The sequence below is a fragment of the Struthio camelus genome, chromosome 2, assembly GCF_040807025.1.
Source record: "Struthio camelus isolate bStrCam1 chromosome 2, bStrCam1.hap1, whole genome shotgun sequence".
Taxonomy (NCBI): Eukaryota; Metazoa; Chordata; class Aves; order Struthioniformes; family Struthionidae; genus Struthio; species Struthio camelus.
Genome location: NC_090943.1, coordinates 99,252,290 through 99,277,080, shown reverse-complemented (window position 1 = coordinate 99,277,080; position 24,791 = coordinate 99,252,290). Strand labels below are relative to the sequence as shown.

At 38.1% G+C, this 24,791-nt stretch overlaps 1 long non-coding RNA gene across 6 annotated transcripts in view; it reads right to left on the bottom strand.

Annotated features, from left to right (window-relative positions):
• The window catches only part of LOC104146069 (uncharacterized), a 488,271-nt gene that overhangs the window by 5,602 nt on the left and 457,878 nt on the right, over window positions 1–24,791 (bottom strand). For 2 of the 6 annotated variants that reach the window (XR_011139055.1, XR_011139057.1), the window contains 2 exons: window positions 10,150–10,221; window positions 7,409–7,631 (listed from right to left, as the gene is read on the bottom strand). The exons of the other annotated variants lie outside the window; for them this stretch is intronic. This is a non-coding gene — a long non-coding RNA (uncharacterized lncRNA). The remainder of the gene's footprint in view (window positions 1–7,408; window positions 7,632–10,149; window positions 10,222–24,791) is intronic. 6 annotated transcript variants of the gene reach the window in all.

The following is a 24,791-nucleotide window of genomic DNA, read 5'->3' as shown; positions in this document are numbered from 1 at the left end:
GTATAAAAGTTATTCCCTTTATTTGTTCTACCAATCGCAGAGTAATAAGCATTTCAAACATTGTTTTAGTATATGCTTTACCATGGCCTTTTGTTGGGGTCATGAACTCTAGGACAGCATGACCCTTTGAGCTCTGCTCTGTGTGTCTCTCTCTGCTGCTCTGTGTGCGCCAAGAGCTTTTTTTTCCCCTTGGAAGATGTCCTTAAACTCATCCATCCTCACTTGCTCTGTTCCCTTGAACTTCAGCTGGGATCAGCCTTTTAATAAGAGCTGGATGTAATTTTTAAGTCAGTAACAGGTACTTTAATGCCATTGCAAATTTTATCCTGACATGTATTCAGATAATGAGTTTACATATTTCATGGAGACAGAAGTGAAGGCTTAAAGTAGTTTCTTTAACTGCTGGATAGTCTTTCTTTCAGTGTTAGTATTAGTTTTTGGGGAGCTATGTTGTCTTGTATGTCTTTGTCTAATTAAAATGGATACACATACCATTTGCTGTCAGGTCTCCATCTTCAACTGAAGTAATATTGACTATTGCTACGGTGACAAATTCTTCTGAGCCAAAGGTGCTGTTGTCATTCTGCTTCTCCATACGTATAACTAGTATGCTGTGCTAGTACTTGTAAATTCTTGCAAAGTGATGTAGTTCACTGAAGTTCCTATTTCTTATGTTATGACTAACAAGCCAAGCTTAGCTTGTGTTATTTGCCACAGAACGTGCTGGTTTTTTGAGCTTTGTTTTTGAGCTTTGTGCTCCACATGTCTTCCTGCCTCAAGCTTTTTTTCTCACAGTATTTTAGAATTTTACCGTGACTGAAGCATCAGAGCATTGATTATTTTCTACAATTGTTCTTTTGGACAGAGCAATTTCTTGTTGGCAAATTCTGGTTATTTTATCACAGATTAATTTTAGTCTGCCTGTTGCATGTGCTCTCTACCTCTCTCTTTCTCTCTCTGGTGCGCTCCCTCTCGAGTGTCTCTCTCAGATTTTTTTCCCCCCCTCCCGATTATAATTTGGTCTTCTATTAGAGCCTAAATTAGCTTCCACAGACTCTCAGTTTGCTTCTTCTCTGTTAGATTGCAGACTATTTTTCTAACCTCTTTCCACACTCTCTGAAGGATATTTACATATCTTTCTTAGATGACTAAGTTAGAAGACTCATCTCCTACAACTTCCCATACCATTAGTGAAGAACGTGAGGAATTTCTTATGAGGGCAACTACAGCACTTAAATTATGCTCCTGCTCTGAATTACTCTTTGGAGGAGCCTCCCATATGCAGTCATTCCTTCCCTCTCTTTTTCTATTAATATTTTAGGAAGACTAGCCCTCTAATTTAGCCATCTAATTTATAGGCCTAAATTTAGGCAATCTGAGTAGCCCTCACTGTTCAAAAATGTGTTTTTCATGTATTTTACTTCTAGATGCCATAATGTTACCTTTCTGTAACAGCTTTATAGTTAGCTTTTTCCACTTGAGCTAACTGGAAGCTTTTAAAATCATGAAATGCTTCAGATCTGCTGCTACCTGAAATAAACCTTCTGACCAGTCATCCTGTTTTTGCTGACATCTACTGATTTAAACTTCCCTAGTTGTTCTCTGCACTTCACTTCTGCTACAGAGCTTTGATCTGCTCCATTCTTTACTGAGATTATTCTTTTCATTTTTGTTACTACGCTGGGTACCACATTCTGTAGTTCAAATATCATTTAGAGCCAGATGACTGACAGAGTCCAGCTTCACTCGGCATCTGATTCTGACTGATCAGTACTGACTATCCTGAGTTTCTGAATAATATCAGTGCCCAACTGCAATGCAATTGGCTCATGTCAGAGTTTCTTAACAAATACAGTTATCGGGAAGGACTGCTTCTCCAAAACAGTAATACTGTAAATTTGCATATGTTCTTTACAGCAAATCTAAAAAAAGGTCCAAAACATTAAAGTCACAGCCTTTCGCATGTTCCAAAAGCAAGTTGCAGCATGCCAATCTCTGATGGCTTTAGTCTATATTCAGCCCTAACTAATAACTGTAACCAAAGAGAAACAGAGTATGTTATGGTGAGAGCTGAAAGCAGATTCCTAAAGCACTTCAGTCAGATGGCCATGATTATTGGTGAAGATCAGCTTACAAAACAAGGCAAAAATATTAGGAAACAAACTGTAAAGAGCAGATCTAAAAAGGATGTAATTTCTACTTGAAAATCAGGTAGAGTTCAATTAAATTATTCTCTGTGCTCCACAAGATGTTGAAACACCACCTACTTACTTTTGCATTACTTACACAATTACAACGTTTAAAGATTTTGGTCATTCATACTCATTGCAATCCCTTAAATATTGAACAGGCAGTAAGACTGTTGAGGAATTTTGTGTTTACATATTGCAGAGGGTTAATTAAACAGATTAAATTTGTTCATTATTATCTGGAGTGCTAAGATATCTAGGCATCTTAATCATGGATCAGAGCCCAAATGTCTTAGGTACTTAACAAATGGCAGATACTGATTCCATTTTTTCATATGTTTGCAATCACATTTAATTGAGAATTTGATTTTTTTAGCACTCACTCCATAACAAGAACCACTTTCATCATGTATGAAATGGGTAGGCATCAGTCTAAGAACAGAAAATATTTTAAGCAGGTATCCCTAACCTGTCACATCACCCATTTAAATTAGAAACTTCTACTTGGCATTATGGATACATACAAAAATGTGCAAAACCCAACCAAAGCTCTATATTGGGAGTCTTGATAAAAATTTTAGGGAAGATTATCACTTCTCCTAATCCTGGAGAATGCAAATTGATTTACTGGTGGTATTTTGGAAGAGATCCCATGTTCTTCAACGGTATGGACATAAGGTGGGCTGTTGCTCTTCGCTGGCCAATGCTTTCATCAACATTTTATGCTACCATGGGCCTAAATAATATTAATATGAGGTTAGGTCTGGAGTGATACATCTGAATGTGAAAGGACAGAGTGGTCATCTGAAGGATAAATAAATATTTTATTTTTAGCAATATTTATAGGCCACAGTGGTTTTGTTCCCTTCAGCAGAATTAAGTAAAGCAGAATTAAATAAAACATCATGTTAATTAAAATAATAAAACAATCTAGGAAACTATAGAAATCATATTTTTCTGGAGACAGAAAGCAATAATCCTGCCATGAAACTCCAGCATGGAGGGACAAAAGTTACCCACCAGGAAGAGACAATGCTATGATGTTTGATGCCTGGTTTCTGCAGGGCAGCCTTTGGAAGCTTTAAGATGGTTAGCAGGAAGATTTTGTACACTGATTATAACAACTATAATTATCCATGATCCCTGCACAGGACTTAAGAGGAACATCTTTACACCTTTTTCCCTCAGAATAGCCATTGAAATTTGAAGTGCAACCTACAATGCATTTTAAGTCATGCAAGTAGCTCTGGAACAAATAAAGCGATATAGAGCCCGCAGAACCAATTAATAAAAAATCAGGAGGATGAAAAATGATACTTGAGAAAAGAAAGGGTTGGACCACATCTGTCTTCAGATTATGGCACAAACTGAAGGTAGTACAGAGTGAGTAGCAGATGGACAACCTGGATCATCCAAAGGGATGATAGTTCATATAGGATCTTGCCAGGGTTTTAGATGAAAAACAGTTACTCCTCTTGTCTGCAACAGGACAAGGAAACAGGATTGAAAGTTACTTTTGAGTTTCAAATAGTTTTAACACTGGTTGAAAGAAGTGTTCTCAAACAATAATTTGAGTTTTCTCCAGGCATTTCTCACGTTTATATCATATGCATAGAAATAAAAAAATTAAATAAGACTCTTTAATAAGACATTCATCTAAATAAACTTGTAATTTTATTGAATTAAAAGTGTTTGTGAGGTTCTGAATTAATTAATAGAATACTTCATCCTCACAAACTATAAGACAGTTTGACAAGCAATTAGCATCTCAAGATAGAAAACACTATCAAAGTTCAAATATTTATGTTATTAATCATTGTGTAGATCTGCACTACTGTAAATCAAGCACAGTACATTGACATCAGTGGAGTAATTGAAGTAACATTGATTTTTCAGAAGCTGCAAAGCTGACTCAAAGCATTTCAGTTTCATTCAGGCATCTTTAAAGTATAGCAGTGTTTTTTCTCTTCTCCACCTTTTTCAGTCAAAGAAAATAAATACCAAAGCTAGTATTAATTGTTTAGAATTAAGCACATTAGGGGATTAAAAATGTATATTGCAATATTTTTTCAGCATTTCAGGTATGTAAGATTTCTCTTCCTGTTTCTGAGCTAGATTCTAATTTCAGTTACGCCAATGTAGTTATGGAATATTGCTAATGAAACACAGTGCTATTACTGAGATAAATGTCTGACTGATAGTATTTTAGATGCATTCTAATGATAAATTTTCAGTATAGGAATTTTTCATACATGAAAAGTTTTTTGCAATACATTACAGAAATATTTGTGTAGTCTCTGGGTTTGTCTGTCATCAAAGTGAAAAATGAGTACGAAGATAAGAGCGCAAAGAGGCGCTCCTATGTACACACAGTAAAATGTTCTACTTCTTGAAAATAACCTTTCATATGTTTATTATTACTTAATTGGACACCATTAAATAAAAAGGATATGTCAGATAACACCAGGGTTAACTGTTTGGGATTATCTGAATTTAAAATACTTATTTTGAGCTATCGCATTCCCAAGAGCTGAAAAGGTGGACCAAAGGAAACAGGAAAACATAGGTGTACTGAGCAGCCCTAGAAGATGGGTGGGGAACAACATTGTTTATGTCTGGGTTTCCATACTTATTTCTGCATTATAAGGCACTAAGGAAATAGACTACCATATAATGACCCCCAAAACTTCCTACCTAGATCATACTGTGCTCCCTACTCTTACTGTCATCACATTCCCATTCCCTAAGTATTCATCCTCCCTAGTCACCAGCCCTCACTCCTTCTCCACAAGTTTACTTACCCCATTCTACTGCTGCAAAGCTCCTCCTATACTACCTTGTCTCATTAACCATCCTAGAATCCACCAGTGCCCATCCCCTGCTATCATCCCACCTCTGTTCCGCTAAGATCTAACTACTCCAACCTCAGTCTTCCCCATTTATTGCACACCCTACGCCTTCTCTGATTCACCTGCCCAGGTGGCTCCAGCACTTGTTACTCCAATGTAGTCTCCTCCAGCTCTTACTAGCCAGGTGCCGTTGCTGCTTTCCTTCTCCCCAGGCCTCCCACACTATCTGTGCTCCCATGGCTAACAGCTGTGTCCCTTCCTGTTTTCAGCTTCTTGCCTACAAAACCTTGCTTATGGCAGATGAAAAAGTCCAGGCTGTATTTACCAAAAATCCACCTTGATGGGACTTTGAGGACAAAAAAGTGAGCTATGTCAAGGGGGAAAAAAAAAGCCCACAGACAGTGGTGCTACTAATTTTTCAGTATTATATTAACACTTTATTTGTTAGGACTTACTGGTATTGTTAAATAAATGCAGATGTCGTTATGCAATGTGGAGAATGAAATGTACCATGGAGTTATCACATCTGACACAGAATAACCTCAAGTAATAGGTCAAAATGACAGCATTTTTTGGATTCTTATTCACAGTCCCAATTACTCCGGAAAATGCTCAGTTTTAAAAGAACAGGTAAGATTTTGAAGTCTATAAAGCAGCCACTTACAAATCTGGATAGGGTACTTAGATCTGTATTTGCTCGAGCCTAGTCAAACTGACTTCAAACCTCCAATGTTATAAATAACTGTATGTCTTGAGGTCATTTCATTTTGCTGCTAAAGCAAATGAACTGAGGAGGAGAAAAAGAACACAGCGCAGAACAGAAAAGGTCAGTATTACTCTTTTTACAGTAACAATAAAACATGATAAACCAGGAGCACCAACACAGAGGAGGTGGTAGTGGGGGAACTGGAATTAAGGATACCACAGTACTATCCTGCGGTAGCATGTGATTTATAAAGCAGCAATGAGTGAAGAAGAGACATGGTGATTCACATTAGAGATTATACCACATAGAACTGCAATACCTCTTATGTCAGGAGTCTCAAAGGATACATCCACACTGCATCCTGAGTGCTGCCCTTGCTGTTAGCTTGTTTTCTGTGCAAGCAGCAAGTCTGAAAACAGGACCTCAGGCAGAGAGAGGGAATCACTGTGTATGTGAGCCCCTGCCTGCTTACGCCTGGCTGCGTGTGCTGCCAAGCGTGCTACCTGGTAGCTTCGTCTCTGTGTGCTGCCAGCCATGCCCGACGGGCCACCAACAAGATGCTACACATAGAGGAAGAAGGTAAGTCATGAAGCATACCGTGTTCGTGGTCTTTTTTTCACCCTCTGATCAGCTGCATGCAAGTGCAGCTGAAGACTACTATACACCAACTATCACTATCTTTTTGAAAGAGCAGTTGCATTTTTATCCTTATTTTATTAAAAAAGAACTAAGGCACAAGTAGATTACCTGCCTCTCCTGAACACAAAGTACAGGCCAGTGGCTAAGCCGTCATTAAACCTGGGTACTTTCTCAACTGCGTGCCTTTACTATTCAGCAATGACCTCTAAAAATCTGCACCGCCTCAGTATTCTTCCAAATTAGATGAATAGCTGCAGCAGTCGCTGTTGGAGCAGCAGCCACTTTAGGTCTTTCCATTCAGCTCTGCTGTCCTAAGTTTTCTGTGACCAACTGCCTAAATAGTAACTTTGTATCTTTTTGAATGACTTTTAAATGAATATCTGCACTATTTTAAGCCATATATCTCTACTGGACTATCAGATTATGTGAACTCAAACACTGCTAATGTCTACTGATGCATATTTCATATACATAAAAGAATATTGAACCTACTAAGTAGAGAAAAGGGAGATAATGAAATAAGGGGAATCACTAACTTTGAAAGAATTTGGTTTGGGGTTCAGAAAGCTTGTAAGCCTAACAAGTGCAGATTACATTATTTTCACAAATGGCTCAAAGACTGAAAAGAAGAGAGGAAGAAATAAATGACACATTGCTGCATCACTAGTAAAGAAGATAGCAGAAAGCTTACCCTGCAGTATCAAGCCCTCAAATGTCCACTTGCAGAAGATCCAAATTTTCCAGCACTGGACAAGTAGACGGGAGGGTCCTGGATAACCTAACTCAGCTCTGGTAATTCACTGCTGTACGTGATCTCAAAATGAAGGGTTTAATTCATCTCTCATTTGTATGCATGTCTGAGGCACAGAAAGGAGGATTTCACTTAGGATGGTTTTGACATATCTAATCAAATCTTATTATAGGAGTGGAGTATTATTTGCTGGATATTCAGAAGCAATTACTGTGATATTACATTGCAAACTCTATGGTATATACTTATTATACGTAAGTATGTCATCACCTACCTTCAAAGATCAATAACCTCTTGGTGAAGCACGTCCCTGGTTTATCCTGAATTATGGATGCTATAAAAGTAAATTAAGCAGGACTGGAAACTCAAGAATGCTTTTTCCAATTAAAAATGCAAGAAGCAATTAGGTAGGCAAATTACAGTTGGAATTTGGCCAGTACAATCAAATTCTGTTTTTATGAGAAGCAGCATAGGATCCTTAAGACCATAAGTCTCATCTAAAAAAAGAGAGGAGATGGTACAATTATTCTTTTTTCTTTTCTTAGTAATATTCATTCATTTTCCTGATTTTTGCTTATAAATTACTTAATTATATTCTCCATTCATATACATTCTTATATAGAGCTGCCTGAAAATCTAATCCTGCAGTTGTTAAAGTAAATTAGCAGAACCATTATTAGAAAAACAATACGTTCAGAGAGCAAAATATCAGAAGAAATCCTTTGATCGAGGAATTAAACATATTTTAGTGAACTGAGCACAGATTTCATAGTACACATATACATGCTAAAGTAAATTTGGAAGCGCTAGGCATATTTAACTTAGGTCCATTATACCTATGGGACCAAATGAGTACTACTTTATTTCTCTCACAATTGCAAAAATCACGGAGAGTAAAGGTGTTACTTTGACGTAGACGTAAATTTTTATTATGTTGAGCATTTTTGGTTCGCTTGCAAAGCTAAATTTTCTCGGACAGAGAGTATGTCTAAACAAAATGAAGAGCAAGGCAGAGTCAAAACAAGTAACGTTCCCTGAATCTGATGGGGCCATAGTTTGTTAGAAAAAAAATATTGTGACAACAGTACTGTAAAGGAAGATAAAGGTGTGTTGTTAATATGAAAAGTATAGGATCTAAACAAAGAAAACTGACAGGATAAGATGACTTTAACTTTCAACTATAGATACAAATATGCATGTGTGTGTGTGTGTGTGTGTGTGTACATGTGTGCATTTTTGAAAACAAAAGGAAAATATTCCTTCAGATGGGTTTAACAGAGGGAAGAATTAGAAGAAACAATTTTCATTTTCCTTTTGTAATCTAGATAGTGCAAAATTATTCTCTGTCTTTACAACCTCAAGGCAAAGAAGACAGTCTGCTTCTCTAGCTGTAAAAAACAATCTGTCAGATTTTTTAAATGGAAGTCAGAACTGATTTCTCATAAAATAGAAAGCAGGAGGATTAGAGCTTTGTGGTGATAATGAAATCTGCACAGAACTTTTACAGTGAAACCCACAGCTCCAGCTGGGCCCTGCTGAAGATATTGATCTTGCAACAAACTCATTTTAGACCCCATAGGTTCAAGGCTTGAACTGCCAAAAGTTTAGACCTCCTTATTCATCCAGATTTGAAATTTTGCAAAAGCTCCTGTATTTAAATAAGGCTGAAGGTTAACAAAATTAAAAACAACCTGCAACATGCTATCCCTACCCCTAAAGCATTGACACAATCCTTGCCCGCTTGTTAGAAAAGTGGTTGCAAGGCAGATGGAAAAATATTTTTCCAAAAATATGATCTGAAAAAAACTGTGTCATATTATGTGTTATATGTTACTATGCTGCCACATTACATGCTGCTTTGTCCAACTGACATTCCTTTTCTTTACTTCTTATTTGCTTTAACAGGTACTTTCTTGTTCTGAGGTCATGCTGGATTGTTTCATTTCTGTCGGTGTGAAGATGGTCATAGTCTCCCCAAAGTTTTCCAGAGACCCAGTAGTAAGTTACGGGACAACCCTCAAAGAAAGTACATGCTGTTCTCTGGGTCTAAGGCCCAGCCTAGTACCTGTGAAAAGACCCCTATGGACTGCTAAAGACTACCCTCAGACTGCTGGGATAGAGTCAAAGGAGTAGAGACAACGATCCAGCTTTTGTGCTTGAAACTCCTTTGCAATGGCTAGAACACAGCCTGACTTAGAGCTGAACAAGCTCAGTTTGTGCACCTCGAGTGTGGGAAAATACTTCACTACTGCCCATGTTGGGTCATTTGACAAAACAAAGCAAAATAGAACCTGCCTCCAAATTAGTGAGTACTCTAGATCAAGAAGTTTATGTCCCTAGTTAGCACACTGTGGAAGGGGTGCAAACAATCAATCACAAAACTCTGGAAGGCAGTTCACTCTGTCAAATTATTCCAAGCCCAGAGTAGTATTTGTTTCACCATTTTACACAGATTGCAATTTTGTTAGGTGCTCTTTATCATAGACTTAAAAAAAAAATTCATTGCTTTCCTTGATTGTTATAGAGAGATTTTCAAGGGAATAAAAGAAATAACAGCTTACAACTACTTGAAGGGCAGTTACAAAGATGATGGAGTCAAACTCTTCTTGGTAGCTGTGACAATCACCACAGAGGTTCACGTTGGACATTAAGGAAAATTGTTCTGCTAGGCAGGGAGAGCAGCATGGGAACAGATTACTCAGAGAAATCATGTAATCTCTGTCAGTAGAGGTTTTAAAGGTTTAGCCAGACAAAGCCATGGCTGAATGTTGGCAGTAGTCTGCCAACTCTGAGGGGACCTCCAGAGACCCCCTCAACCAACATTTCTTTGATGCCATGAAGTCAGATGCCCATTTTCTGTAGCCTTTTCAAGTAAGTATGGCTTGGTTGCTAAGCTTGTGGTTTTGGCAAACCCTCCTTTAACAGGATTTTAACCTTTACACCCAGTGCGTGAAAGTGAAGATGGAAGAAGGCTAAGCAACAAACCGTAGGAGGAAAGCATGCTCTTGTATTTACCTGTATTACATGTGCTTATCTTGACAGATGTTTTTCAAGTGGACAAACATCAAGTAGACATTTTCTTACTGCCTGAAAAGATTTGACATTCACGTTGTTGTTATAACCCCAGAAGAGGCAACGTTCAGCAATGTTAACTGTATCTTATCTGGATTTTGTTCATGCACACGCAAAACCAAAAATTCAGGACAGGTAAATTCTAAGGGATAGAATTCGACCACATAGAATCTGTTGGCATTTCATGCAAAATATACAGTGCATTGGTCAGATAGATGCGCTATTCAGATGCCGTTCAGTGAATTCAGATAGTTGCAACATTGCATCTGTCTTACCTATGCAAGTGAAAGCAGAGTTTGATCCAAGAGTAATAAATCTGTGTTATTGTGAGTGTGCAGTTGACAGTCTTCTTTTGCTTATTTTAATGGAAGTTTCAAAATCAGCATTCTTACTACCTATAATTATATTTAGAGAGATATATACTTGCATCAAAAAAAAGTTCCTATCCCCTCATCAAGAAGTTTGTAATAATTCTTAAAGCCCAAGCATGCAACTTGCCTTCAGCCTGAAGAAATTTCTTTGAAAATGAGCATCTATTTTCAGCTACTTGAGGAAGCTTTCGTTTGGGGAAAGGAGGAAAACTGAAGGCTGACTTATTTTCCTTGCACTCATGTGGAAGTCATATCCAATGCTACTGCAATACGAGTGCAGACAAGGAATGAGCAATGTAGAAATCTGCAAAGTAGTTGCCTGGAGGCCAGAGTTGAATTTACAGCAGATTGCCCACCTCTGATCACAACAGACTCTGTACCAATGCCAAAAAGCAAGCATTCACACCACACTAAGCAGAATAATACACTATTTACAAAGGATAAAATGTCAAGAGCTCTTTTCTTTAAAAATTCGTTTTTAGTCATGGCAGTTGAAAGACTTCCTATACAATTCAAGAAGACAGAGAGGAAGAGAACATGTTACAGCCGCGCTAGAAATTCACAGAACACATTTGAAACTTAAAAATTTAATCAGCCATTTTATAAAAAGATGACTCATGTACTCAATGTACTGTTACTTCTGTTTTAGGAAAGAAGGTAGATTTTACAAAAAATTGATGGTTGAGAAGGCAGTCTGGCAAGACCTCCTATCACATATACTTCAGACCAGATTCTAATTTTTAACTCACTTCTTTGTAATTTCCTTTCTTTTCTTTTCTATCACCAAAAAGTGAGAACAAGGACAGAAATAATCTGAATCAGGGAGAACCTTTTGGCTCTAGAAACATCCCTCATCTCCCCAGACTAGAAATCCTATCATGAATTTATCCAGTAAAGTAGAACAAATGAATTAGGAAAGTAAATCATAGACAAATTTTGTAGATTCAATTTTTATACATACACATCCATATACATATTATATATTTTAAAAATTATGTGTCCATTGGAGGGTCTTCAATGGTACTCATGAGAGCTGCCTTCTGGAGTGTTAGCAAATTGTCCCAGCTCTGCAGCCTTAATGGTGGCTCCATAGAAGTGCTGCCAGTTGTTGTTCACATAAAAGGAGATGTAAGTACTTTCTTTCTATAGATGAGCCAGAAGGAGCACGAGCTTCCTTAAACAAAAGTCTACCACGTTCATCCAAATAACCTGCAGCATACAAGCAGATAGCTTTGGCTGCAGTATCACAGCAGCTTTAAGCCAATCTAAGTGCAGACAGCAGTAGAAACGTGTGACTTCCCCCTTCCCTGGGAGAAGTTCCTGCTTTGTGCTCATGGAACTAATGCTCATGCGGTGAGGAAGAACAAGAAAGTGATCTGGCTTAAGCATGCTTTGTGCTGGCCTTTTCAGACAGAGCAGCCCCCGGCCTCTCTTGCATGAGAGTGTGTGAATGCTAGTGGCAACACAAATGAGGTGGTGGGAAAGTACGGCACAGAGCAGAGAGGTGAGTGGCAGTCATGTCTTTTGGCATCAGCTGTTACTTAAATTAGCTCAAAACAATCATGCAACCACAATCACCCTTGCTCTTCGGTTCTTCTTCCTCTTTGGTGATCGTAGTAACATCAAAGTAGCATCCTTCCTTGCTGGGCAACTTTCCAGCAGCAGAGTGCAAAGACTAACTACTTCACAAAGATCTCCAGGGTCTTGGTCTATGGAACTGAAAGCTCTTGCTCCAACTGACTTAGCTGACTTTGTCAACTTTAAGTACTTCCATTATACTTAGAATGTGTAGTGTGAGCCAACTAGAGATAAAATTTTCAGATCTAGCTGCTAGCAAGTAGGTTAAATATGTCCAGTGTAAGAAAATGGAACACATGGTCCTATTTTTCTTTTTATGAGAAACTTCCCAGATTTCCAGTTGGACTTTGGCTTCCTTATACCACGCCAACAATGTTAAAGGCCACAGATGTGTCATACGTACTGCAAAGTATTATAAAGGAGCTGAGAACCTGTCTCCCTAATAAAGTTTTATTGGGCTGGAACACTACAAGACAGTATATCATGACAGCCAAAGGGGCAAATGAGAGAAGAAAGGCGAGTATGGTAACTTTGTTACTGCAGGTCCTGAAATACTCTTAATAGTAAAATTTCACTATGCATGATCCTGATGAAATGTGGGCAAGTCTAGATGAAGCACTCAAGGCCTTTAGAGAGAAGAAAGTCTAAGCCTGCCTTAGAAAAATTGTTTTCATGCATTGAGGACAAATTGTAGTTTTTGTACACTAGAATGAATTTCAATAGAATATTCAAGCAGCGGAATTCAGAAAAGGGCAAAATATTCTACCTTATTGCCTATGGGCCAAAATTTGACCATAGATTTTTGTGGAATTTGCATATATAGTTTAGAAGAGAATTTGTACACATGCATGTCTAATGAGTAGAAAAAAATGGATTTTGTAAAATCAGTTCTTCAGTTCATACTGATACAGTTCACAACGAAAGACTGAAGAGTACTTATAGCGGTAAGCCTGTTCTGGTAAGTCTTTTACTGTTTGAAAGGAGAAAGAGTACATTTTCTTTTCTGCCATTTGCAAATGTCACGTAACACTGAAGGAGAAAAAGAATGAGAATTTGAAGTCCCTCTTAAAAGTAGTGAGCTCTATCATTTTAGTATCATTATTCCTACTGAAAGGCTGTTGAAGAACTTCATGGCTCTTAGAATTAGAAATCTTCTTCTAATTTTCAGCCCAAGCCAATACAGTCCACCTTAAAAAAAAGCCAAAGACAATTACTCTTTCTTGCAAATAAATAACAATAAAAATAATAAGATAATAGAAATGTTGGATGAATAAGACTCAAAACATTATGTAGTCCAGCCCACTGCACTGAAACAGCATTAACTATATCCAGAGAATCTCTCTGCCACACAATTATCGAATACCTGTGCAGAGAGTGTCCCAGCATTTTATCACCAGGAATTATGAACATTTTCCTAAAATTCAGCTGAAATCTCCCTTATCTCACATTAAACTAATTTCTTTTTGCCCTTTCCCTAAACAGAGATAATAGACAATTTTTAGCAGCAGTTTTATAACAGCTTTTTTGTATTAGAAGACACCTCACTTGAATTTTCTTGTTTCTAGACTAAATACCATAAGTTATTTCAAACTCCCTTCACAGGTTCTCTTTCCTCAACCTCTTCCTCTTGCTATGCCCTTGTGGATTTATTTCATTTTTCCTACAGTCTCCTCAGGGTGAGGTGACCTAAACTGGACATACTCCTCTAGCAAAAGCCTCTCTGGTGATGTGTAGAGCACTGTAATTATCTCCCAAATGTTCTATATGACATTTCCTGTTAATACTCTGTGGAATACCTTTTTCCAGTTTTGGCACCACATTGGTGACTCATATTTCACCTATAATACACTGTAACTATATCTTGTTCTCTGCCATGCTGTTTCTCTGGCAGAGATTCCCCAATTAGTATTTGCACATTGCATTTCTCTTTCCTTGGTGTAGCACTTTATACTCATCTTTACTGAAGAAAAGAAGTGATATCTATGTGAAATGTCATCAGTCAACCCAAGTGCTTTATTAAAGAAAAAATGCGTGGCAGCTCTTCTAGGAAACACTACCTACAGGTGTGCTGATAATTAATTACGTTGGCTAGGGGAAAAAAGAGCTAGGTAGGGTTGTATATGCTGGAAAAACATTGATCAACAATTATGCAGTCAAACAGGCCCTCATAGCTATTTTATGCTTGTGGATCATTACCTAGAAATGAACTTACAGGTCTCCTGGAGAACATCGCACGAAGAAGGCCAAACTGTGCAGCAGATTTATGACAAGAACAAATGTATGCATTTGTGCTGCACCCCATGAAGCTGATGAATTGCTGCAGAATAGCAGGGCTGTAGGAGTCATTTATTAGAGAAAAATGTGCAGAGCTGGTAAAACCTTTCAAAGTGCCAAAGGGAACAAGAATTCAAGCTCAGGCATGACAGTTACCATATGCCAGTTTTTTTTGTGCACTCTTTCTAAAAAATGTAGGGAAAAAGAAACATCTCATCTAGACTTTATTACTTTCCATCATTTGCATTTACAGAAGCATGCAAATAACTTCTCCCTGTCCTTTGCACTCAGGTCACCCACAGAGCAATCCTGATACTGCAGAAACCATTTGTTTTCTCTTTCCATCCTACTATTAAACCAGAGGACTGTACAGCACAAATGAGGGTAGTGGTCAGTATAGTTGCCCTTCTCTCTTCACCATCCAGCAGAACTGGACAAGAAGAATACACTGTAGATGGTACGGTTCACGTATTACTAAGTGCACTCCATGAAAAACATGAAAGACTCTCCCCGCCTGATAAGAGAGTTCCTTTTTATTGATATTAGGTGGCACTCCATAAAAGATTGTGATAAATACCATAATCCAATCTTTTTCAGCAATTCCTTTGGAGATGACAGCATGGAGGAATGAAAGTCATTTTCCCAAAGAAAGCCCCAGAACCCCTTTCTATAACCAAAATGATCTGTTTAGCATTTGCATAGCTTGATGCCTATCATTATTCAACCTGACAACTTTTGCGCACCGTAAGGTGCATCTGCCTATTATTTATTCTTAGTTTACTTGTACAAAATGATGTTCAATGGGTAAGCTCTCACTTATGTGTAAAATGTACATTTGCATAATTGCTCAGCATGTTCTGAAAACTTCACTTAGCAGGAATAGAAATAATTAGGATGGCAAAATAAAGACTGCTCAAGTAATATCTCTTATGCATTACTGCTATCATTGATTAAGGAGGAGTCTGAGAAGTGAAAGGTAAGTTATTCAGTAGGGTAATGTATAAACCAGTCCCTGGTGATAACCTTGAAAACTATCATGAAAATGTCCTTTCTAAACCATAGTCACTCTATAATAATGCATCTATCAAGTATTATTCACCACAAATGAGCAAACAAGTGGAATTTTGCCTGGTTATACATAACTAGTACATTGCATAGTTTTTATGTCTGATATGCTGGAACACATATCGGGTTTTCAGACACCTCCGTGACATTGATTACAACAGTGTGTGTGTGTGCACACACGTATACAATATGTATGTATATGTATAATATATACACATTCATATATATATATATATATTTATTTATATCTCAAATCACAGATACCAAATTACACCTGTAACTGTTTTGCGCTTAAGAAGTGTAGGCAGAAAGAACAGTTTAAAATGTCATACCAACCACATACATTTTCACTAAAAAATTCTTATGAAGTTACTTTACCCAAAACTGTTTTCATTATTATTCTGTGAATTAGTTTTCACTTTTCTTCTGATTCTTGAAGTGAATATTCAGGTTGAAATACAAAGGCTTACAAATGAAATACAAAGCACGATCTCACTGAGAACTTGCGTGAACTCTGGGCCAGTGAAATCACATTTCTTGAATATTCATGTCCTCAGGGGCTGTGTATGCCTTGGTATTGAATGGAATCCACAAGTACTTGATTTGCTACTCTCGTTACAGTCTGTGACAGTCTGAAGATACTCAGTCATTGAAACTTCCTTTCAGCTCCCTGGCCTTGTCAGAGGACTGCTGATTAACACCTTAGGGGGAAGATTTATTCTCAAAACTTGGCATTTAATGATACCAACTCTCACACTGTTCCTTATGGCTTGGTAGGAAACTTATTCCAGGCCAGAGATTCTCAGATATATTTAGGATTCATGTACAATGACAAAAATGCATATTCTCCTCAGGTTTTTTACTGCTAAGAGGGAGTGATGGTGAAGCAGAGACGAATTTGGCTTGTTGATTCCCTGTACGAAATGCATTTAAAGATGGCTGTTCCAAATATAGTAATTTATGAAACTAAATATCCCTAGATTGTCAGTGTTTCTAAAGAAAGCAGTAAATGAAACACTGCTGACATCGGCTAGACTGCCACTGATGGTAAGGTGGCCTTGAGGCTGCTAGGTCAAAGGCATGGCCTCAATGAGTAACATGACCCGATACATGAGTGAGTGTAAGTATGGTGCATAATCAAAACGCCTTGTTCTTAACTCACCTGGGATCTCTCTTAAACTAGGTAATCTTAAAAAGGGAAAATACATGTTACTTGCAGCCAAATATAAATCTACTTTAAAATATTAGAAACAAAGTTACAGAGGACAAGTACAAAACTATAAAATACTTTCATAAAGTATAGTTACTAACATCTGTTCCCATCTTTCATTATGAATCTCTGAGACTTGATAAACTGACAGAACAACCCCAAAACCTTTTACCCTGAATGCTATCTTTGACCTTCTTCAAAAAACCTGAGTGCTCTTGCTCCATACCTCCAACATATACCTCTAGAAATCTTTATATCTTCTCTATCTATTTATTCAGCATTGAACAAACGTACTCATCCAGGGTTTTTTGCTATATTCCTTAAGGATCACATTTCTTCTTCTTGGTTACCCTTCTGCTGGTCCTACAAGTTTTAGAATATACAAATTTTCTTTTTCATATATGCCTCCAATCCACCGGTGCTTGACTCAGACTACAACTGCTAAACTATTCTTGTATTGCTTTGTCAAGCAAATTATGAGGTTAGATAAAACAATTTTGCGTAGCACTTACTTTCAGCATATATCATATTCCATAATGGAAACTCCACTTGTAGATGGCCGATATGTAGACCATATTGAACAAATTGCATTGATTACTGCAGACAAGATCCTGAACTGACTACTATCAGGAGACTTTCTTCAATATTATTCCTAAATCTTGCTGTATGCCTTCTATCAAATCCAGTGCTGTCCATCAGTGCACTTTCCATAAAACAAGAGGGACAAAGCCAACATCATTCTTATAGCCTACAATTGACCATGATAATTTTGGCTGACAGACTTGCTACAGGTGTAGTAAGCACCGACTGGTGCAGTCTCTGCTCCAGCCTTCAGATATGAACCTACACGTACACTGTCATGGTCAAGTACTCCATGCCTAACTTAAAGCGTGGCGTCTGGGATCATGACTGTCATCTGGCTGACTGCTACAGATAAGGACTGCTCAGGAAATCACAAGCAAAAACTCATCAATTAGAAAGACATTCATTAGTTGTAGGTAAAATAAGTATTGTATTGATAAGACAGTCTTTCATAAAGCGGTCTTATCTCTTTCTGACTACAGCCAAGCTACTTAATCCCTGAGGCCAAAAGAGACAATGCAAATGTTTCCTTGTATTGGCAGTTAGCTTGGCAGACATCTTTTACTAAACTTCAAAGTTTGAGGGCATCTTCTGTCTTATTTTGAAGAGTGTCAATGTGAGACATTGGCAAGACAGAAATGAGATCTGTTCTACTGAGCTTTGAAAGAATTATACTTTGAACTTTGCTGTTAGTCACACTGCCAGTTCAGAAGAGTAGTAGCGCAACAAGGGTCTGGCTGATGCACCAAGAGTTCCTTATTTGTACCGTCATGAAGGCAACATTATTGCAAATCATTTATGTGGATACAGACTGACATGTTAGCATGAAAGGAAATTGTTATTTACCTTACAGCAGCTTTGGTTCTTCTAGATGTCATTGTGCTCAATTTCTGATTCCCTCCATTATCTTCAGATTTGAATCAAGAAGGAAGACGAAACGGGTGAATCCCACCTCCTGTGCTGTTGTGTGAATGTGTAAAGAGGCATAGAGCACACGCACAGCATTTCTCAGCTTATCTGTTTGAAAGGCTCCAGTGCCATGCGTGTGTCTACAGTTAGATCATTCCTGACCCTGTCACCTGCTGGCTCTTTTCAGGGGGAACAGTAAAATCCTGCAGCGAGTACAAGAGTCACTCTGCAGCAAATAAATAAATAAATCAGGAATGGCAGAAAACATTGCCAAAAGGGTAAAGCATGGGGAGACAGATGACATAATGCAGTTTGGTAGGCGGCATTTTATTTGGCCCTGCATGCTGCTGATAGCTATTCTCCCCATCTAAAAAGAATTTTATGCTGAAAGTTTTTCTTCAATAACTCTGTTTGGAAGCCTATCAAAACTAGAAATAATTCCAATAATACAAATGTTCCACTCAGGGTTCCACACTCCCCATTGTTTCTACTCCCTGGGGAGGTGAGGGAAAGGGAGTGAGCCTATGAGGCCTCTCACATAGTGTTCTTACTCTTTTGAGTTCATGAACTTGATCGCTGCTTTTTTATCTGAGCTGATATGAGTCATATGATCCCTATTTTCATTTCCCTTTTCCACATATGGTGAAAGTGAGCCATATCTCTTCAGGGACCATAAAGATGTACCTGTAGCTTGCTAAGGGGGAATCTGAACATCACCTTTGCACTCTTTTTTTTTTTTTCTCTGTTTACTGTCTTTAAAAGGAATTCATTGATTCTCCTGCCTCACCAGGACATTAGGAAACTGATAGGTCCAGTTTTTCTACATGGGTAGACCACCAAACTATGCCAAGTCTTACTGAAGTCATTGGCCATCAGTATCCCGGTCTTGATGGCATGGAAACATAGAGTATTATTAGAGAACGGAATCATTTTGGAGCTGTCGTGGTAGAAAGTGGGGCTCAATTGATATGTAAATATTCAAGACTAGCCCTACAGCAAATAAAGCAATTAGGGAGTATCTTACTCTTCCAGCTATCTTTGCATGTGCTAGACCCAAGCTTACAGCTGGCATTTGTTTTCCTCTTGATATCGGGTGCTACTGTCAGTTACTGATGCATTTAGACAACAAGCAATAAATATCTTTTCCTTTGTTATCGAGCTTGCCAGCATGCCATAAGCCCTCATTTTTTAAAACTGAGATTTCTCTATTTGTCTCTAAAATGTGTTTTTTACTTCTGGAGGATAGAACTGTAATTCTATAGTCGTTCTATATTTTTTCATCCTAGAAGTTGCTAGCATATCTTATGTTTATGGACATTCCATAGCAACAAAAACTACAGGTAACATAAAAAAAATCAAAGTCTTCTGTCTAGTGTCAGAGCCACAGTGAAAAAGAGACAAAGGCAAACTAGAAGAAAAGCAAGCATCTGAGGATGGAAATACTTCTGGTATAGTTTGGATGGTAGATACAAGGAAGTGTATTTCTTCTCTATGATATGGTAAGGGTTAATTTTCTTTAACAATACAGACTGCCAAGTTGGTGCCTCCAGCACAGAAGTCACAGACTATTTTTCAGGGAGAAGATTGTGTGCGAGGGTTATTAGTATATTAGAATTACATTCTCTTCTATTTCACTTATACCCTCTTTAGAATGTCAGGGTCCCTTCTTTGGTGGACCACAAGTTACTTGCTAAATCACTGTTCCTTCTTCCAGCTCTCTCTTTTCTCTCCAACCCTAGGATTTATGAAAGGTACCAAGTTGCCTTTCAAAATTTGCTCTGCTTTTCAGTTATATATAGATCACTGGATGGAAGTTTTCAACCACAGAGGCCACAAGAACAGGCTTTTTAAAAATGCATATATTATATTTGATCATAAACGTGTTTGAAAAATATGAATGAAAATCATGTCCTCAATTAAGAATTTTGTTTAAATTGCAAAATAAATTCTTTGGTGTTGGATTAAGGCAGTGCATCCTCCTGCTTCCCCCCTTTTCCATTCATATCATGCCTGTAGGAAATCATTTCCTTGCATTCAAAAGGGCACAATCTTAAGCTATCATCACAAATTATTTTTTCTATAGGAACATGCCTCATTCAGTACATGGCCAGATAGAGATGAATGAATGAGCTATTCAAGAGATTGTTTTCTTCTGGCTCAGCATATAGCCCCAGGCTCTGTTAACATCAGTAGCCAAATCCTAGTGAAAGGACTGTTATAAATTTTCCCATGGATTATCCCTGGCAGTAATCACTATATTATCCTGGAGAATCATCAGCATGTCCTGGACCAACTAGAAAGTTTTAGGCCTGATATTTTAGGACTCTTTAGCATTACACGGTCCTATTGATTTCAACTGCAACCATAAACGTTCAGCACTTTTACACATCAGGCTCCAGAAGCTAAAACAAGGTGCTCAGAAAATTAAGAACACAAATTTGCAACCATCCATGAAAAATTTGGCCTAAATAACTTATCTCACATCCCTAGAGAGGTCTGTTGCATAGGTAAGGTCAAGTTACTCAGTATCATGTTCATTTGGTTTAACTATGCAATTCCCTTTTATAGATATATGTTTTTTAAATCAAGTTTATGTAACCAAACTGTCTCTCCAACCATCTATTCATCTCTGCGCCTCTCAGACTCTCAACCCTGACGATCTGTGAATTTGCTGGCTAGTTTCAACGCAGTTTCACAGAAGGTCAGTGATGTCAAAGATGTCAAAGATAATGACGTTCTTACACATTATGTATGCTCGGGTAGAGGTGAGGATCCAGAAGAATAGTCCCAGACACAGTGCGTGCAGCCATTTGCTTAGGCAAACAGAAGTGACACAGGAAGACACAGGGAAAGGGGTTTAACAAACGGAGGACACAAACCCAGGCAAAACCAGTTCTTATTAGTGTTGTTCATGAAACAACTTGTTTTTCTACAAACCTACATACCTCCCAAGTTCAGTAATGCCCCTCTTTTTTATTAATCTCCTTTACTATAGAATCCCAACTAATTGCCAGTGAAAGCTTGGGAAAAAAAGTAACCGATTGTGAATTTAAAGACTGTACAAGAATATATATACATCAGTGGGAAAGATGTAGACAGCAAATTAAGCCTGCACAAAGCTCCCTTAATTCTGGCATTTCCGAACTTACATGTATTTGACGCTTGAACCTTTAAACTTGCTTTTAACAAGGTATTTTGAAAATCTAATCTTTACACATACACAGATGGGAATCACAAGACTAAGAGCGCGTGCGAGGCATTGCTCGCTGCAATATCATTTCTACAGTCAGGAGTCTGAAATGTAGAGTTCTTGACATTGTCTTACTAGTGAATTACTAAATCAGGCATATTTTAAATTTATAGTTCAACTATATTATTTGAAAGCCGGAAAAAATTACTGGTTCTGCTTTTAGAAGTATTTAGGTGATAGTAGGACAGACAAAGTGCAGCACTTTTTCATGTTGATGCAGCTGGGTCATGACTTCAAAAACTAATTTATTTTATGGATTTCAAATCACACATTTAATTCCTTGCATCTTGAAAGAATTGAACAGAGTTCAGCTTCATTGATTTCAATAGACTAACTTACAGATAGCAAAGGAGTAATATACAGTTCAATTCACGCATTTCTTTTCTAACATTCCTCTTTCTTACAGAAAAAATGTTAGATTTTAAGATTTATTGTTTCTGAAATCACAAACTAGACGATAATTGACTGAACAAAAAAAGACCAAGGTTTCTGTAGTTAATCAACATTGCAATATGTGAGTTCAGTGAGCTTACTGTGAGCAGGATGTGAGCCTCTAAGCTGCACATGCAAAATATGCATTGTATGAAGGCAACTGTACAGTACATGTACATCGGTGCTTTTGCCTCTTTCTGTGTATGTTTATGTATATCTATGCATGTATATAGATTAATTAGAAAAAATAGTTTGATAAAAGACTTCTATGGTCCCAGATCAACATTCAAGACAAATACAGACAGTCCCAGGCTCACACAGAGTGCAGTGGTCTAGACTTCCAGGGTCTAGGTAGGTCCAGAAGCCTAAGGGAGATATTTGCATCTGTGCAAGACTAGGGCAGGAATTAAAAAAAGAAAAAGGTGCTGAGAGGATGATCTAGAGAAACAGGAGAAACAAATCTGTGCGTGGAGAAAGCTTACGAGTGGATCAGATGAATCTTTTGCAAAGCAAAACATCTAGGATATATTGGAGGTGCCTTACTGACTACACTGGTTAATTCATTACCAATATTTTTGAGTCCAGGCTTGTGACTGATGGTTTTGAATCAATCCAATGACAGAGGGAATGCAAATAATATTACAAGAGAATCAGTTGTGCCTCACAGGTTTTCTCTGCCTGGTGATGCCTGTATTCTGGGATTTAGCTAGAAAAGGTGTGTTTCAAAAGTGTGGCAAGTGTGTGCCCTGAATCTCCCAGGAGCTCTGGCCTTGCTCCCTACAACCAGTAACCCTACTTGGAAGTGCTTTCCATCTCTTGAGAAACAAGATTTTGCAGTTCTGTTTTCCTGCTGGCAGAGACTGTTATAATGCAGGAGTGAACTGATAATAGAAGGCAGAAAATGTTTAATGATTTGCCTAAAGAGAGGAAAATACATAGGCAGTAAGTGACTAAGGAAAGTAGAAGCTGTGAATGGTAGTAAGATATCAAGGTATTCACTTAAATATTTTATTGCTTTAACTGTCTGTGAAGTTCCAAATAGGGACTAGAAAGCAAGAGAGTCGGCCGCTTGTGCTCATTTCTAACAAGATGGCATTACTCAACTGGACAGAAATAGCCTGTTCCTTCACAGAATCTAATAGCCAAGCAAAACCTGCAGGAGCTTCTTATAGTTCATAAATACAATCAGGCTACAAACACATGATTTAAAGACCTTTAAAATTACTGATTATTAGGGCATCTACTGTGATAAACTGCCACATGATTTAATTATCTTTCACAGTATCGGTTTAGTGTGATCCCTCGAGAGAGGCCATTGAACTCCTGTGTTTGCACTGAGCAAATGGTTCAATTACATCCTGCTGAGTCCTTTGGACACAGGGGAGAAGCATTGCCTTCCTGCCCCACTAAAGTAACAGACACTAATACTCATCTTCAGTGACTTACTTCATGAGGGTGTCCTCTCCACTGTTTTTCCCTCCCTGCCTCTAGGCCCCGTGTCCCTGTGACGAGCAGAAATCAGCAGCGGAAAAGAACAGCAGAGGAAGCCCGGGGCCAGTACGCAAAGGCTGGGCTGCGCTCACTCCTTGCAGAAAGCTTGCTCAGACTGCTTTTTGCTTTCTTTCCTGCCACACCTTCATGCCCCTGCCTGGAAATTAGTTTCCAAAGGGAGAACACTTCCATCTAATTGGTTTGTATATATTATTATTAGTTATAAAAAGAAGCTAGAAAAATGTTCAAAGATATTTTCTTTTAAGTAAGGCTTTGTTTCCACACATTTCAGAGACCTGTCTCCTCTTGTTTGGTCCTAAAGTAAAACTATGTAGCTGGTATGCAAGTCTCATTAAATTTTGTCGTGACAGAAGTTCACAGAATCTCATGTGAGATCATAGAATAGCATATGGTTTCTATTGCAGAATAAAGCAAAGCTGAATAACAATGAAAAAACGTCAGTTTACAGAAGATAGAGGGAAACCCATAAAGTGAACATATTTCACAGCAGAACTCTTGAGATTCTGAACTCAGAAGATTCTGAACTAGTGGAAGAGAAACCACAAACTTTTACTGCTATGAAGATGTTTATGAAGGAACTCTAAATGTGAGCAGTTCAAACTTTGTTAAGAGCTTGACTCCAGACCTAATGTTGTGGCTCAGACTTATCTCTGCTTGTCACAGAGTAAATTGTTTTGATAGGAACATTATGTTTTTTCGAGGTTCTCACTGTGCCCAAGGTTGTCCTGCAGCACAGGTTAAATCTGCCAAGCTGAAAGATAATGCAGGGAGCGCCAGTAGCACTTGGAAAAACAGCTAGGTTTGGAACAGCTAGACTCTGCTTATACACTTGGTTTAGCTATAAATTGTACAGACTCCTGTTGGGTTTTTAAGAAAAGCTGGTCCTCTTTATAAGGGGAGAAAAGCCAATGCTTACATGCTGGAGAAGTCATTAAAAATAGGAAAGCCAGCAGGGGTCAGATGAAAGGGTTTTCACCTTCCTAAAACTCAAATACCAGATCCCTGGAAACAACCGAACAACAATCAAAGTAGTAACACTGAATGAGTTTCAGAACAGCTCCAGAACGAGGGAAAGCAAATGGGTACGGGCAAATCAGTATGTCAGGTTGGCCATTGATCTCTACAAAGTCAGCATAATATGAAGCCCTGGTCCTGTTCCCCAGCTCGTTTGAATTGCAGCAAAGGAAATTGTTCTCTCAGTACAGCTAAGAGAGTCAGTGATTTTGTGGGCAAGCCGCTGAGCTATCATTATTAGTGGTATTATTATTTTTAAAGGCCAACTCATACCAGCTCTGCCTCATCCCTTATGTAGTTTTCACAGAATTATTTAAATTTGTCTTGTTCCACCAATTCGAATTGTGGCTTGCTCAACTGCATAGTGACAGTGGAAAGAAGAAAATCA